The sequence below is a fragment of the Eptatretus burgeri genome, chromosome 2 (genome assembly GCF_056783735.1).
Source record: "Eptatretus burgeri isolate ZD-2024b chromosome 2, Ebu_testis_v1, whole genome shotgun sequence".
Taxonomy (NCBI): domain Eukaryota; kingdom Metazoa; phylum Chordata; class Myxini; order Myxiniformes; family Myxinidae; genus Eptatretus; species Eptatretus burgeri.
In genome coordinates, this window is record NC_140962.1 from 30,870,287 (window position 1) to 30,884,355 (window position 14,069).

Here is a 14,069-nt window from a genome sequence, read left to right on the forward strand (position 1 = left end):
GGTGGCAACTTGTTAAGTCTGTCTCTGAATTATACTCACCTTCCAGCCGTTCCCTCTCTTCAAATGACACCAGAGCAGACTTCACTAGTGAGAAGGCTGAATGCCTCAATTCTGTGTTTCCTTCCACATATTGAGTCTCCAACCATCACTCTCGGTCACTATCTTTCCCTGTCGTATCCAACTGCTCCTGGACTCTTGTCTTTTACATCTGAGAAGGTGGAGAAAGTTTTTAACTCTCAACTCTTGACTCTGCTACTTGGATCAGATGGCATCAGCTCAGTGTTCGAGAAACCTTCCCTGCTGTTCTTGCACATCCCCTTTCTGCCCTTCCCCCCTCCCAATCATTTGCCCTAGGTTATCTTCCATCTGCTTGGAAGTCAGTCAACATCACCACATTACATTAAAAAAGGTGCAAAAACAGATCCCCTTAATTACAGATCTATCAGCTTACTTACAATCATCAGCAAGGTCATGGAATCCATAATCCCAGTTGAAATCCTTGCTTTTTTCCATAAATCTCATCCCAGATCACCAATTTGTTTCAGACTGGGTCACTCTACCTTGGACATGCTGCTTCCACTCACCCAACAATGGATGGAGGCCCTCAATGTAAGATGAGATCAGGGCCATCTCTCTGGACATAGTGTACATCGTGCTTTTGATACAGTCCAACACCCTGCCTAACTCTGCATATCGACTTCCTCTATTCTCATTGCAACATGTGGCTCTCAACAGAATCCTTTCATCAACTCTCTATGTCAAGGCTGGATTTCCCGAGGCAGTGTTCTTGGCACAGTCCTATTCCTGATCTGCATCAATGATCATGCAGACTCTGAAAAATACCCTTTATCTCTTTGCTGATGACTCCATCCTCTGCCGTGAAATCCCTCATCCTACAGACAGGCAGGATTCAGCCTCTTCCCACACTTCAGACCTTGAAAAAAAACAGAAAAAACATCACAAGCTGGTAAAACACTTGGAATATGTCTTTCAATCCTGACAAATTTCACAATCACTATATCTATCCAAAAGGACCATTTGGCAACCTCCCCTCCTCAAATCACCTCCCCCATATACTTTCTGAACAATTCTCTTGAGGAGGTTGAAGCATTCAAACTCATGGGTCTCACTAACTATCATCCATCATTTTTCTTTGGCAAACCACATTTCAAAGTTGGCCTCCAAAGTAAGTCACTGACTGGGGATCCTCCATTGTACAAAGTGCTTCCTTGGCACACCTGAACTCCTATCCACCTGCAAGGCCTTCATCCACAGCTTGATGGAGTACTGCTTTCTCTCTGAACTGGCTTCCCTGTCTCACATTTTGCTTAGCTTGACACTGTGGAAAACAAGGCCTTCAAGATTATTGGATTCTCCCACAATGAAGCTGAATCTGTGGGCCTATACTTTGCTATTACAGAAAGGTAAGTGGTATCTCTGTCTTCTACCACCTCCTTTTTGGAGTTGCACCCTCTGCGCTTCATCACCCCCAAGTTTTTGCAGGGCGCACATGGTCACGATGAACCCCCTTCTGGTGAAACTACCTAAATCCAGGAATACTGCTCATCTCCACCCATTCGTTCCTTTTTCCCACACCTGTGGAACAGAGTTCCACAACCTCTTTGATCTAATACTTCCCCCCAGTTCTTCAAGACACCAGTTTACCACCATCGCAGATCGTCTCCAATCCAGAACCATGATCTTTTCTTGCCATGTTAAAGCTCTGCTGTTGGTGTCCCCCCCCTCTCTCTGCTGTTCCTTTTGTCCTGTTTCATCGTGATCTATTCAGTGTCCGAATACTAGCTTTTCCACAAATCTCGACCATGTATACAATCAGGAGAAACAGTCAATGACATCATAAAATATCAAAAATTTGTTCACGCGCAGAATCTGGTCGCATGGTTGATTGAATGGGTTCAGGTGCGGATCCAGATACAAAACGTAAACTGTTCGGCCCGGCTGAGGTATGTGCTCTACAGAGTGCCGTTCTAGTTACAGATTGTGACAGCCAGCTGTGACAGGTCACGTTTTTGGCTGAGGGCATGGCTGTGCTGCTGATGCAACAACCCCTGTAGGTTAGGGGAGGAATTTTTAGCTCTTCGGCTTGATTTCAAACCATTAATGAGTGCAGGTTTTGATGCGGTCAATACACCGTTCGGTATCATATATGAAGGTCGTGGCCAAATTTCATCAAAATTGTGTGTTTGGTTCAAGCAATAATGATTGAAGTGTTCACTGACTGACTGACTGCTTCAGGTGAGCTTAAAAATAAACAAGTAGTGGTACATTCAAAGTACCCATGCCAAATAAATAAATACCAAATCCTCCAGTGCACAACATCGGTGCCCGGCAATACCAACTTGCAGCACATGGCGTCGGAATTGGGAGGGAGCGGTGTAAAATAATTGATTAATTGTATAATTAAAATAAATAAGTAATAATTGTAAAATAATTAATTTCCAAATCAATTGCAAAAGAGCAAACCTAAAACACCACCGTTTCATTTGAAAATAAAGTAATGAATCAAAAATGAATGAATTAATCAATAAATCAAAAATACCCTTTATAGCCAAATCACTCGGTCACTGTCATGTTAATAGATCAGCTTCCTAGCTCAAAATATGCATGACATAAAATAAATAAGTAATTAATTAATAAATCGATAAGAAATAATTAATCCATCAATTAATTGATTAATCCAAAAAAAGAAAATAACGTTTTTGCCAAAGCACATTTTCACTTTTGTCCCCAAATTTCAGCTTCCAAACTCAAAGGATGGCTGAGATATCGCTGGACAAACAAGAAAGAAAATAATTAAACGATTAATCAATAAATCAAAAATACTTCTTTATAGCCAAATCACTTGGTTACCGTCACATCCAAATATCAGTTTCCGAGCTCAAAGGATGGCTGAGCTAGCGCCAGAAAACAAACAAACAAGCAGTCATAGACTGGTACTTATGAAATCGTCAACTTGACCTCTGACCTTGTCTAATAAAAGCTGTCTCCAGAGAAGGTAGCGACGCAAACCAGAAGTTTATACGATGATTCTGCACCAAACCTCTCATAAAACATCCGATTTTTACCAGAATTTCGACAACTGAGTGTTAAGCATACTTAACCGTTACCAAAATTGAAGACAGGATTGAAATTGACTTTAAAACGAGCGTGTAATGCTGTGTGTTACAATCCCCTCATTAGCATAATCTTCAGTTAAGCCTCAGATACGACACCCGACATAAATCTCATAAAACATACGATTTTTACCAGAATTTTGACAACCGAGTATTAAGCATACTTAGCCATTACCAAAAGTGAAAACAGGATTGAAATTGACTTTAAAACGAGCGCGTAATGCCGTGTTTTACGATCCCCCTCATTAGCATAATCTTCAGTTAATCATCAGACACGACACCCGACATAAATCTCATAAAACATCCGATTTTTTACCAGAATTTTGACAACCCAGTGTTAAGCATACTTAACCGTTACCAAAAGTGAAAACAGAATTGCGATCCGAGTTAAAATGAACTCACAACGTCGACCGAAGCAAAAATCTCCATTTCTCCATGCAATTATTTAATATTATTTTATCAAAGTCACAAAACCGTAATATTCGGCCATCCACCAACAATCTTTACATAACACTGAACAACAAAAATTTTTTACTGGAGATGTGTAAAGTGATTTAGACTAATTTGGGTACGCTGATTTCAAAAATCATAACCGTTTTGCTGTATCACGTCAGGATTTTCAGTAACAGAAATATTCCCATTGCCTAGAAGTCAGGATTTCAATGAAATTTACAAAAATTCATTTATTCATTTATTTCATCATGAATGCTTCAAAATTATAGAAATTACAGAAAAACTCCACTAGAATGTAATTAAAAATGCTTTAGGGATTTGGCTTTGCGTTTGTGCTGCTCTGTGTCAGTTTCACGATGCAGGAACCAGCAGAAATCGCCCATCATGTTCGGGTTGTGCCGCCCTTGGTAACGCGTCTCCATGAGTGAAATCTCTTGGTGGAATCGCTCGCCGTGCTCGTCCGAGACTGCTCCCAAGTTGTCAGGGAAGAAGTTCAGGTGCTGGTGTAGGAAATGGATTTTCAGGGACATCCTGGACCCAAGTTTCCTGAAGGACTCCAGCAGCTGCTGCACTATTTCTTCATAGTTGTCCGCGCGCTCGTTCCCCAAGAAGTTGTCCGTCACAGCTTTGAAGCTCCTCCACGCTGCCAGCTCTTTGGGGTTTAGAGTTGTCGGAAAAGTTTCGTCCTTCATAATCTGTCGGATTTGCGGTCCAACAAAGACACCAGCCTTGATCTTGGCCTCCGACAAGGTGTTGCCAAACTTTTCCTTGAGGTATAAAACCCACGCCCATTCAGATCCATTGCCCGGTACAAAACTTTTCATCAAGCCGAGCTTTATGTGGAGTGGTGGAAGGAAAACCTTGGCTGGGTTGACAAGGGCGACATGCTTCCACGTTGTGTCGACCAGGTACATGCTCTTTTCGCTCTTCCCAATCTTTCTTCGTCCAGTGATTCTTGTCGTCTCTGCTATCCCAGAGACAAAGGAAGCACATGTATTTCGTGGTAGCCTGACTGCAGCCCTAACAACAGCGCCACCACTTTCAAGTCTCCGCAGATGTGCCAGTTGAAGTCATTGTACTTGATGGAATCAAGCAGCTGCCGCATAGTCTCATAGGTCTCTGTCATGCCGAACGCGTGAGCCAGTGGGACTGATGGTTTCTCGTTGCCATTGTGGAGCAAAACAGCCTTCAAGCTGTTCTTCCCCGAGTCGATGAAGAGGCGCCAGTCTGCAGGATCGTGATCACACCCAAGTTCTTTCAACAGACCGTTGATGTCACTGCAGAATGTCATCGTGTCTTCCATCTCAAAGAACTCAGCCATGTCTCTGTGACGTGTTCTGAACAAGGATATCTTGGTGTTAGGTTCAAGTAGATTCCACTGCTGCAGCCTTGATCCAAGCAGCTCTGCCTTCGCCTTTGACAGCGAGAGATCTCTTACAAGATCATTTAAGTCTACCTGGTTCAGAAGGTGTGATTCTTGAGTGTCGGGTTCAAAAGGTTCATCATCACCATCCTCTTCACCACTGCTTACAGCTATGTTCTGATCAGCTGGAGGTGTTGGAACGGGGTTCTCGTCATCATGAGGCACAGGTTTACGAGCAGAGACGCAGTCAGCATACTTGATGTGACCTTTATTCTTCTTGTTGAAGCCGGCGATGCTTGTGCAGCAGAAATAACAATCATCATGATGATTCTGCGGCTCACGCCATATCATGGGCACCGCAAATGGCATGCTCGCGCGCTTGCCCACCAACCACTGAGTCAAGGTTGTGTGACAGCTTGTGCAGCAGATGTGTGGTGCCCAGCTCTGTTCTTGGTCCCCCACCTTACACCCGAAGTAGTGAAAATAGGCGGCCTTCATTTTCACTGCTGTAGATATACTTCGCTGTTGATCTTTTTTGGTATACCGACCACAGACATAACAGAAGTTGTCAGGATGATTGGTACAGGAACGCCTACTCATTTTTATCTGAAAGAAAGAAATATAACACAAGTTAACAACAATTGTACGAAATAGACATGTTAAAGACATATGTAAATTTCATTGAAATCCTGACTTCTAGGCAATGGGAATATTTCTGTTCCTGAAAATCCTGACGTGATACAGCAAAGCGGTTATGATTTTTGAAATCAGCGTACCCAAATTAGTCTTAATCACTTTACACATCTCCAGTAAAAAAATTTTTTTGAAATTTGTTGTTCAGTGTAATCCGACGGCTTAGCGAGTCAGGCATGCGATGATAACCTTTATTGGGATAAAAAAAAATGACTTTTAAACACAATCTTTAATCAAAAACACCGTCAGCGTGCACATGCAAAACCTTTACGTGACTCAACGACGCGTCTGCTCGACCGCGCTGCACCACCTGACGAGCCGTGACGCGGCGAGTGAAATATTTTTTATACTATCTTAAAACGTCTCCAAAACATCCGATTTTTACCAGAATTTCGACAACCGAGTGTTAAGCGTCCGAAGCGATCGCAAAAACCGAAGATAAAATTAAAATCGAAGTTAAAACGAACTCGTAACATCGACCGAAGCAAAAAATACTCCATTTCTCCACATGAATTTATGGAATTATGTTTGACCTCACTGTGACCTCGACTTTTGACCGATTTTGACCAAAATCTAATCAGCGCGAGCCATCACCCTCCTGAATCAAGTATTGTAATTTGACATTGGTAGCTTCTTCCGTTCACGAGTTATAGTGCCTACAAACAAACACACACACACAAACATTCAAATACACAAACAGAGGACGGAAGTCATCAATATACTTACGAAATCTTTAGATTTCGTAAGTAATAAGCAGTCATAGACTGGTACTTACGAAATAGTCAACTTGACCTCTGACCTTGTTTAATAAAAGCTGTCTCTTGAGAAGGTAGCGACGCAAACCAGAAGTTTCTACGATAATTTTGTACCAAACTATCAAAAATCAAAACGTCGACCGAAGCAAAAATCTCCATTTATCCACGCAATTATTTTATATTATTTTATCAAAGTCACAAAACCGTAATATTCGGCCATCCACCAACAATCTTTACAAAATCCGACGGCTTAGCGAGTCAGGCATGCGACGATAACTTTTATTGGGATAAAAAAAATGACTTTTCAACACCATCTTTATCGAAAACACCATCAACGCGCACACGGAAAACCATTACGTGATCAACGCCACCTCTGCTCAAGTGCACTGCACCACGTGACGCAGCGAGTGAAATATTTTTTATACAATCTTAAAACGTCTCCAAAACATCCGATTTTTACCAGAATTTCGACAACCGAGTGTTAAGCGTCCTAAGCGATCGCAAAAACCGAAGACAAATTTAAAATCGAAGTTAAAACGAACTCGTAACGTCGACCGAAGCAAAAATACTCCATTTCTCCACATGAATTTACGGAATTGCACACTGCATAACGTGACGACCCGTGAAATATTTTTTATACAATCTTAAAATGTCTCCAAAACATCCGATTTTTACCAGAATTTCGACAACCGAGTTTTAAGCATCCTAAGTGATCGCAAAAACCGAAGACAAAATTAAAATCAAAGTTAAAACGAACTCGTAACGTCGACCGAAGCAAAAATACTCCATTTCTCCACGTGAATTTACGGAATTATGTTTGACCTCATTGTGACCTTGACCTTTGACCTATTTTGACCAAAATCTAATCAGCGCTAGCCATCACTTGGTGTAATTTGACATTGGTAGCTTCTTCCGTTCTCGAGTTAACGTGCCTACAAACAAACAAACAAACAAACAAACAGAAACGGAAGTCATCAAAAAACTGACGAAATCTTTACATTTTGTAAGTAACAAACAAACAGAAACGGAAGTCATCAATATACTTACGAAGTCTTTAGATTTCGTAAGTAACAAACACACAAACAGAAACGGAAGTGATGAATATACTTACGAAATCTTTAGATTTCGTAAGTAACAAGCAGTCATAGACTGGTACTTACGAAATCGTCAACTTGACCTCTGACCTTGTCTAATAAAAGCTGTCTCTGGAGAAGGTAGCAACGCAAACCAGAAGTTTCTTCGATGATTCTGTACCAAACCATCAAAAATCGAATGTTTTGGATGTTTGACCTTACCGTGACCGATTTTGACCAAAATCTAATCAGCGCTAGCAATCACCCTCCTGAATCACGTGGTGTAATTTGACATTGGTAGCTTCTTCCGTTCTCGAGTTATCATGTTTTGTATGTTTGACCTCACTGTGACCTTGAACTTTGACCGATTTTGACGAAAATCTAATCAGCGCTAGCCACCACCCTCCTGAATCACGTGGTGTAAGTTGACATTGGTAGCTTCTTCCGTTCTCGAGTTATCGTGCCTACAAACAAACACACAAACAGAGGACGGAAGTCATCAATATACTTACAAAATCTAACAAACACACAAACAAGCAGTCATAGACTGGTACTTATGAAATCGTCAACTTGACCTCTGACCTTGTCTAATAAAAGCTATCTCTAGAGAAGGTAGTGACGCAAACCAGAAGTTTCTACAATGTTTCTGTACCAAACCATCAAAAAATCGAATGTTTTTTGTCGAATCACGTCAATCTAAATCTAAAGATTTCGTAACAAGAAAGAAAATGGAGTAAAACTGAGTACTCCCTTCCTTTGGCACCTGGGGATGACGTCATGCATCGCTTATCTATCTATAATTCCAGCAATGTGTGTGCGTGTGCGCGTGTGTGTGTCCGCTGTTTCTCGCCAACCACTGGTCCGATCGAATTGAAACTTGCCAGGTTTATTGCTGGAGACCTGAGTTGGTGCCTTTTCAAGGTTTGATATTAATCAGACAAGTGATTCCCAAGTTATGGCCATTTATTTACCAAACAAATGACAGGACACATTGCTGCATATGCGTGGCCGATGGGGAAATGGCGCCTTAGTTACCGTGGCGTAGGAGTGGCAATGGTCAATGGCAACGAATGTCATGGCGAGCAAAGACAGGGAGGTAAACTTGATTTTAATTAACTGTGTGTGTCAGTATCACAGCAGTTGTTACTTCAATACAAGCGATAATTCGTGGAATGCATGTAAACAGTCCATACAGGCACGCACCACTTCCGGATAGTGATGACTTACTGTATTCTAATAATTTCTCGATTTCTTATGCACATTTATAGATAAACACAATGCCCCAATCCAGTCGTCATTTACGAGAGCGAAGGAACGGCCTGTGTGTTTGTTTGAAAGTTTTTCTTTTTTTTTTGGTTTGCATGTACCAAACGCCATGTGCTGCAAGTTGTTGTGCTGCCAGGTGGTGCAAGGGCACGCACATACAGGCACGCAAGAGCGAAGGAACGGCCTGTGTGGTTGTTGTTTCTGGCACGTGGTTTGAGTTTTTTTTTTTTTTTTTTTTTGGGGGGGGGGGGTTTGCACTACAGCCACGCACGAACAGGCATGTACTAGTACAGTAATACCTTGACATACGAATGCACTAACTTACGAGTATTCCGAGTTACGAGCCGTTGCTCAGACGATTTTTTGCTTTGTGTTACGAGTCTATATCCGAGTTACGAGTGGAGCGAGCTGGTTTTTTTGTTTTTTTGTCTTTTTTCTCCTGCCTTTTCACGCATCTCCCGCCACTCACTCGTTCAGTTCTCTTGGTTATCTCGTTGAGTAGGGTCGTACCGTAGTAATCTGCGTTGTGTTTAGCTCTTGTTTTTTCATTGGTGCAGTTATTTTGCCAAATTTCTTTGTTGCAACTCAACCATGAGTCCTAAAAAAGAAACTGCAAAGGACAGTGCTAAGAAGAAACGGATGATGTCGCTTGAAATGAAGCGTGAAATCATTGCAAAACATGAACGTGGAGTGCGTGTTGTCTAGTTGGCGAGGGAGTTTGAGCGTAGTACTTCAATAATATGTACTATTCTCAAGCAGAAGGATTCGTTGAATGCTCTAACGCCAGCCAAGGGCGTTACGATTATTTTGAAGCTGCGGTAATGGCTAATTGTAGCAATTAAGTGTAACGGCAAAGGGAATTAAAAAAAAACAAATGTAAAAAAAAATTTGAAGCAATTAAGTTTAGCGATAAAGTGAATTTAAAAAAAATAAAAATAATTTTTTTTGGGGGAGGGGGGAGGGCTGGAACTGATTTAATGGTATTTTAATTAATTTCAATTGGGAAAATTGTTTTGATATACGAGCAAACCGAGTTACGAGCTCGGTCACAGAACGAATTAAACTCGTATGTCAAGGTATTACTGTATATGGAATTGTAAAGGAGCGGTGTACAAAAATAATTATTATTATTATAATAAAAAAACAATCCGTCAAAAAAGAGGGTCGGACAACTTTGTGAACCATTCTCCAGTCAATCATTCCCACACTGATTTGACAATGGTGGATACAAAATATATTTTCTCAATTATTATTAATACAGTACAAACGTGCAGTTGGTATGCTCGAGATTGGACCACACGGGTATTAGTCGCCAGAAGGCTGTCACAATCTGTAACTAGAACGGCACTCGGTAGAGCACATACCTCAGCCGGGCTGAACAGTTTATGTTTTGTATCCCACTGATCGGCCGGATCTGGATCCGCACCTGAACCCAAATCGAATCGGCTTGTTATTGTCACCTACCCAACTCATCCACCAAGTTTTGTCACAACGTTTTGAAATGACGTGATTTATATCGTTTTTGGTTCCACCTCTCAATTTTGAAGAATCACTTGATAAATTTTAGCATCCAGTTCTGGATCTTCACCAAAATCTAATCAATTTGTCCTTGTCACACACACCTAACCTGTCCACCAAGTTTTGTCCGAATCAGTCCGTAACTTTTGAGAATTCCTGCTCAACAAACAAACAGGGGTGAAAATATAACCGCCATCCACATTCGGTCACAGAGGTAGTCAGTCAGTCGGTCATTCCAAGAATACTGCATCACCAGCAGAACCAGATTATAGGCTGTGAAGTGGGTGACACAAAGATACACATTGTTACAATGATAGGTTTGTTTTAAGGAGAATCTGAAGACATTTGTAATGACCATGACTTCATGTCAGCAAATCAGACTATTGGAGAACTGGCATTTCCTGAGAACGTATGAGGCAACCACTTGCTTGTTGCACATTCACGTCGAAACAGATCAAGTATCATTCTTTCCAGAGCTTACCAACACGAGAGAAAGACTTCGGAGATGCTTAGCTTGCAGCTGATGGATGTGGGTCAAATGGGCCATTCTTAGCCGTTCTGGGACTGCGGCACCATTTTCACAACACTATGGCCCACAATTTGTTTACCATGATCACGATACAAGTGTCCATCGAGCCAATATTGTGAGTGATTTGATGCACGCCAATGACATTTGCACTCTGTCTCCCCCGTATTGCTGCGCCTCCCGATGGTCAAACACTGGCGGATCCTTCGGCGAACCAACCACAATCGTCCAAGTCAACAGAGAAAGTTGGATAAATCTGCAGGCTTCACTGGTGAAACGTTGATGCAGGATCCCCCAGGACAAATTCAGACAACTCGTACCCATCACGCAGAGGCGCTACCTGGCTTGGATCCTTGCGAACAGGATGCAGAAGGATGATCAAAGGGATTAGATAACTTTATTGTTTGACCTTATAGGGTTTCGAGTGACACGACGACATTTGAAAGAGAACAAAATGCTTGAAGAAGCTTTCATTTTCTCACGAATTAATCAGTCACGCATTATGCACAATGAAATGTTATGCATCCTCAACGTAAACTGTGCATGCAAAAAGATCTTTGGAAGTGCGAGGTTCACAAACAATGCAGCATGACCGGATGCGTGATAGGAGATTGGGTTATGTTTGTTCATGTCAAACACCAATATGTGTAATGACGGGGGGGTTTTTTTGTTTTTTGTTTTTACTTTCCAGGATCTAAGGCTCATAGTGCAGCTGCCATCCACACACACACGCACACACGAGACGACGACGGACTGTTAGACAAGCACAGGCATTGAGCTTGGGGGAAGAGCAATCAGTTCCCGGGGCACTCTGGGTCCCAGCGACATCACAACTATGGCGCCGCCTTTCTCAAGTACTCAGTGGGGTATTTCCTGAGAACAAATTTCCTCTTCCCCAAGCACACCAACCTATGGGAATTGTCCGTGCTCTTATCATTTTAAATTATGAACGTCAAGCAAGTATGCAGTAATAAATCCTCGTCAATGCGAACTTGCGTGGTCATTGGAACCAGGCTCCACAGCACCATAGACCGGTTAGACCAGTGGTTTTCAAACTTTTTTTAGTGGCAACCCAATTTCAGAACGTCTCTGCATCGCACGACCCAAAAGATTCAAAACCCAATTCATAATATATAAGATAAGATTTCATATGACACAAGAACATTTACCGTTTACTTTATTCACCATCGTCATGTTTTCATAGACGAGTAAACGGAGTATAGCCGACAGTATCCAAATAGTACAATTGAATGTTTCAGAAGTTTAGTCTGAATGACATTTTGATACCTCAGTGAGAAGGATGAGCCTGTTTTTCAGAAACCAACTTCTCTATTCGTGGAGAAGTAGATGACAATGCCAGGATCATATCATGTTCCATTTCTAGGCGATTTCTGTACTTTGTTTTAATCACCACCATGGTGGAGAACGACTGCTCACAAAAGTATGATGAAGGATATGACATGAGAACCTTAATGGCGCGCCGTGACAGAGTCGGGTACGACGGCAGCATTTTGCACCAGAATGTCGACAACGAATTCATCCACGCAAGAGCCTGCGCTCCTGAATCCTGCTGGAGCTGTACAAGCTCTTACTGTGCTGTATCATCTTCATCAGCAATCGAGTCCAGTGGAGCCGTGAAAGGGTCCCGAACCACAGAAAAGGACTGCACATCCAGCTCAGGGAAATAGTGCTCGAACTGTTCAATGAGCGACCGAAGGTGACGTGCTATCTCCCCAGAAAGACTGTCGAGCTCAGCATCATCGTACTGGCAGGTCGTTAGATGCTCCACCAGACGGGGGAAAAGGCTGAAGTGCTTAACAGCTGCTTTGTCTGCCAGTAATTTTAGAGTCACCAGAAATCCGCTCATTTTGTCGTGAAAAATCATGAGGTTGGCGTCTTTGCCTTGGAGGGAGCAGTTGAGGGCATTGAGATGTTCAAAGATGTCAACGAGATAGCACAGTTCTGACAGCCAAGAGTCTGACTCAAGCAACACTACCCATGCCGTTTTCCCTTGTATGCGTAGGAACTCCTTCAGTTAATCTTTGAACTCGTAAACGCGTAGAAGGTTTCCTCGAGATAACCATCTGACTTGAGTGAAGAATAGTAAATTCTTATGGTCGGCGTCCATCTCCTGGCAGAATAGCCTGAATAACCTCGTGTTGAGGGCACTCAATTTGATGTGATTCACCATTTTTACGACTTCTGAGAGCACGCTCTGCAAGGTTTCTGGCAAAGTATGAGAGGCGAGCGCTTCTCGGTGAATCATGCAGTGTACAATGGAGGTCTGAGGAGCCACCTCAAGCAATTTAGCCTTGAATCCAGAACGCACTCCTAACATTCCTCGCGCGCCGTCTGTTGTAGAACCGAGCAACTTTCCAAAGTCCAGATCATGGTCACGATAAAACTGCTCTACTTTCCCAAAAATGTCCTCGCCTTTTCTGGTGGCCTCCAATGGTTTGATGAGCAGAGGCTCATCGACAAAGTTATCAGCCTTGATGAAGGCCAGACGGACCCAGACGATGAGCTGCGCGTACGATGCGATATCAGTGGACTCATCCAACTGTATGGCGTGCCACGGCGATTCCTTGATCTTCTGTACGACCTGAGCCATTACGTCCAGACTCATATCTTCAATTCTGCGTTGGATGGTGTTGTCAGAGAGGGGTATAACTGCCAGTTTCTTCACCGCTTCCTCCCCAACCATCAGAGATACCATGTCCGTTGCACATGGCAGCATGAGTTCTTCCGCAATGGAGTGAGGCTTTTTAGCCTTGGCAACATGGAGTGACACTTGATACGAGGCCTCTAATGCCCGAGAATTGGTCTGATGGCATGTACCCTCTCTGTCAAGACGCGTATTCTTGAGTACAAGAAGTTTCCTCTCAAAGAACGCTCTCTCCTTATCCTGATAAGGCACATGTTTTGTAGTCAAATGCCTCTGCAACTTATTTTGTTTCATAGAATCCGTAGAAAGCACTTCAAAACAAATCACACACTGAGGCCTCTGTGTCCCACTTTTATCCACCACGTAGTAAAATCAAAGGTCCAGAAATTTATCCTGGTAAGAACGTTCTCAAGATTTGCTGGTGGCCGGTGCTGCCATAACAAATAAGGTCTCGAGTCGTACGTGGAGACGTGAATAGACGTTAATGATAGAGTCAGTCTGAGTCTGAGAGGCTGTGGTCAAAGCACTAATTTCCCGCCAAAATGAACCGCCCTTCAGCGAGCCCACGCATCGGCTGAATCCCATTCCAAGCGTCATGTTGCGCCGGTTCCCATACTTTGAAC

The 14,069-nt window shown here is 42.6% G+C and overlaps 1 protein-coding gene across 1 annotated transcript in view; it reads right to left on the reverse strand.

The window, feature by feature from the left end:
* The window catches only part of LOC147031729 (CD63 antigen-like), a 49,511-nt gene that overhangs the window by 8,250 nt on the left and 27,192 nt on the right, over nt 1-14,069 (reverse strand). The gene's annotated exons all lie outside the window — the stretch shown is intronic.